Genomic DNA, 4,206 nt, shown 5'->3' with positions numbered 1-4,206 from the left:
CAGGGCCATCTTCCCCGAGTTTCAACATTGGACTGCTGACCAAACTCAGTTGCCTCCGTAATCAAGCGCCCAAAATGTCACACAAATCGGCCATGGACGACCATTCCCCGGCTTCTTACAAGTTACTAGTAGTACGATCCAGTCTCGTTCACCATCTTAAAATACCACAGAAATTCATCCTTTTCGCCATTTGATCCGATATGTTGCTCGTGCTGCTACTACTGTGCATGCCTCTGCTGCTTGGCGGTCGCGCGCAGCCGCTGGACGCGAGCTGCGCGCCGGCGGCGTGCGGCGGCCTGACCATCACGTACCCGTTCTGGCTGCGCGGCCACCACGAACCCAGCTGCGGCTACCCGACCTTCGGCGTCACGTGCGACGACCCCACCGGCGCCACCGCGCCCACCCTCAGCGAGTCCTACCTCCGCCTCCTCGACATCCCTACGGCAACCGCTCCGTGATGGCCTTCCACAGCGGCCTCGTCACCGGCAGCGACGACCCCTGCCGCGCCACGCGGTTCAACGTGTCCAGCAGCCTCGCGCTGTCGCCGCTGGCGGTCAGCGGCGCCAACTGGGAGCTCTTCTTCTGCAACAACTGCTCGCGCGCGCCGCCGCCGCCCGCGGGTTCGCTCTGGCTTAACAACTGCTCCGGCACAGTCACCGACGCGTGGTCCGTGCACATCGGACGGAGGTACGAGGCTCGGCCAGCGGGGCCGGCGGAGTGCAAGTACTCGGTCGTGCCGGTGCTGCCCGGGTCGGAGCTGCGGGCGTGGGGCGACTACGCGGGGATCGTCGGGCGCGGGTTCCTGCTGGAGTGGACGGTGCCCGGGGACTGCGCCGCGTGCACCGCAACCGGCGGCGGGTGCCGGTACGAGGCGAGCGCCAACGCGTTTGGGTGCCTCTGCCCCGGCGGCCGCATGCACGCGGCCACGTGTGGTGACTACGGTCGTGTACCCCTTCTGGCTGGGCGCCCCCAACCGCCCCACGCCGGAGCCCTCCTGCGGGCAGCCAGCTTTCCAGCTCTGGTGCAGCGGCGGCCACGGCAGCACATTCACGGCTTCCACGAGGAGCTCCGCCATCCAAGTCCTTAGAGCATCTCCAGCCGCCCAATGTGTGACGCTTAAAAAATAGGTTTACAACACGCAAGTAGTTTTTTTAGGGTGCTAGAAGACGTTTGCTTCAACAAGCGCTATAAAATATGCACAGCGCGCGAGTTCAGCGGTCCCATCTGCAGCAGCCCAGAGTTTGTAGCGCGTGCAACCGGACGCACTAAATATGCTGCGCGCGATGCCTTTTTGATGCGTGCGCAGCATTAGTTATAGCGCACGCGCTTTTTGTGCGGCTGCTGGAGACTTCAAATAGGGTACGCGCGCGCTAAAAACAGTTTTTATACCACGCGTCGCTTATATAGCGCCTCTGTTGGAGATGCTCTTAGCATCGACTACGGCCGCAACACCTTGGTGGCCTCCCACACCAGGCTGGCCGACGCGGGTGCCGACGCCGTGTGCCGCGCCGACTTCAACGTCTCCTCCAGCCTAGCCCTTAGCCCCTTCAGGGTCAGCCCAGGCAGCCGTGCCCTCTACTTCCTGCACGACTGCAACGGGACGGAGCCCATCGGGCGCGGCTTCGTGAACGCCACCGCCGGCTGGGGTAGACCCACCTATGCGTGCCTCGGCGGGATCTACGACCGGGACACGGTGCCGGCGATCCCGGCGAGTTGCACGTACTCGTACCTGCCGGCGCTCGCGGCGGAGGCGGCGGCGCGGCCGGCCACGACGGCTGCCAACTACACCCGGCTTCTGAAGGCCGGGTTCCAACTGCAGTGGGCGGGCGTCGGCTTTGGCAATTGCGCGGCCTGCGGCGCGAGCGGCAGGCAGTGCCGGTACAGAAACGCCACCGCGGAGTTCGGGTGCCTCTGCCCTGGCGACGGGAAGTTGCGCGGCTCGACATGCGCCGGTAAGGTCGACGTGCAACGCTGCCACTTTACCTATATCGATCGGGTACACGTTATGTTTGATTTTCCCCGGTTCACGCATTTTCGTGGCATTTATTTTTTGTTGAAATTTTTGTATTTTCGCGGGCAAATCTCCCTGGGCTATGTGGGCCGTGGCCCAATAGCGGTAGCTCGGTCGAGTTGCTTTTTTCGATCGAGATTCCAAATAGCCACTAAATTTCGCTTAGAAAAAATCGCTAAATTTTCTAGCTAGAGTAGGGAAAAATCATGAATCTGACCAACTGCTCAAGAACTTGCAGAAACATTCAGAATTTTCTTTGTGAATTAAAAAGATGTTCCATAACTTTTAAATCTTTATAGATTAATTTTTTTTGACACTTTTTTAAAAGTTGCATACATTTATGTGTTAATTTTTTAAACTAGTCATGTATTTTGGAAATTATATAGTTTTAAAGGATGTTCATGAACTTGAAAATATTTATAATTTTAAAATGTCTCCAATCATTAAAAATATTGGTGAATTAAAAACATATTCACATTTTTAAGTAAGGATTCAATAAAGAATTCATGAATTAAAAAATGGAAAGGACAAACAACAAAAGGAAAAAGGAAAACCAATAAAAAGAAAATTAATAAATAAATATGGAAAACGATAAGAACCATTAATAAAAACCAATAGAGGAGAAAATTACTGTAGGACTTCTCTGGTAGAAAACAGGAAAAAGTCCAGGCAAAAGCACTCCTAATGGTACTCTATGAGGTGAGAAAAAGCCAAATTAGTCAGGCCTAAATGAGCGTGTTGCACGTGATTTGTACCAAACCCTCTATCCTTCGCTATAGACGATAAATCCGCACAAGCCATCCAGCATTGTCCCCATATTCATAAACCCAATGAAGAGTTTACCTTTGCTATCTTGTGGTTTTCCTAAGACACTAAGTGCATTATTGGTGGTGCCATTGACTAGTGGATTATGCCGATTCATTGACCAGAGGTTGTCTGGTAAATGCGCGGGTTTAGAGGCAAAGATAGTATCGGATTAGGCCACGACCGTATCTTGACTCCAAAAGTCTTTGATTGAATACTATAGCTGCAACCCTTGCAAGTGGCATGGGCCCGACACCGGACCACTTCCGCCATTGTGCGAGGGCATCCTCTTTCTTTGTTGTCCCTTCTATAGCAGATTACTTCTTTTCACGTACAACTCGGAGAGCTTTATTCAAGAGAGGTGTTCAACATGCCGCTAACCAGAAAAGCTAGGTGACGGTCTAGTCAGCTATTTGTTAAGGTTTATAATTTTGTTTTGGGAACCTTTTTGGAGCCCAACGGATGTTCTAGAATTTCACTCAAATTTATGATCAAAACTGAAGCAAGCATTATAATAAAGGAAATCCTAAACCTCCGGGCTCTACCCTCAGGGCAGATGTCTACGCAAGAGTTCCCCCCCCCCCCCCCCCCCCCCGCGCGGCCGCTGCCATCCCAGATCCTGATTTTCATGGTGTGGGGCCCATCATAATTTCCAGTCACCCAATGCCACATCAGATTGTAGGCTAGGATCCGTAAAAATGGTGTGTAGTTCTAGCAAAGGTCAACGCATAATCTTAGGGTTAACGTATCCAAGTTAACTCACATTCAGTTTGAGAGTGTTTAGCTTATGAGCCCCCAAATTTTTACTGTTGTGATGCTTTTGGGGTAAGGTAGGTCAACCAAGAGGTTGATCCATGACCTTCTCTGCCTCCCCCCTATCACTGACATCACATAGTCACTTGGTCGAGGAGTTGTCCACATATGTGGCATGCCGACACATATGGCATGACCTCATAATTTAATTGCAGACAACATAAACATCACAATAAAAAATTTAGAACCACATACGTAGCTCAAAAAATTAAAACATGTAGCAAAAAAATACTTCCTCCGTTTCTATATATAAGGTGTATTTGTTTTTTCAAAAGTCAAACGGGTGCAAGTTTGACCGAGTTTTAGAAAATTATATCAACGTTCACAATACAAAATTTATATCATTTGATCAAATATGAAAAGTAGTTCCATATTTTATCTATTAGGTATTACAAATGTTGTTATTTTATTCTATAATCTTGGTCAAACATTGAAATAGCTAATTTGTACGGAAATCAATATACCTTATTTTAGAACCACACAAGCTGGAGCTTTCTTTTTCACTCTCAGCCCACAAAAGTCAGAGGCAGCACCGTTTCCCACTCCTGTTGATATGAAGGATAAAAGAAAGTCCAAGG

Source organism: Aegilops tauschii, chromosome 3 (assembly GCF_002575655.3).
Source record: "Aegilops tauschii subsp. strangulata cultivar AL8/78 chromosome 3, Aet v6.0, whole genome shotgun sequence".
NCBI lineage: Eukaryota > Viridiplantae > Streptophyta > Magnoliopsida > Poales > Poaceae > Aegilops > Aegilops tauschii.
Note: the sequence above shows the minus strand (reverse complement) of the source record.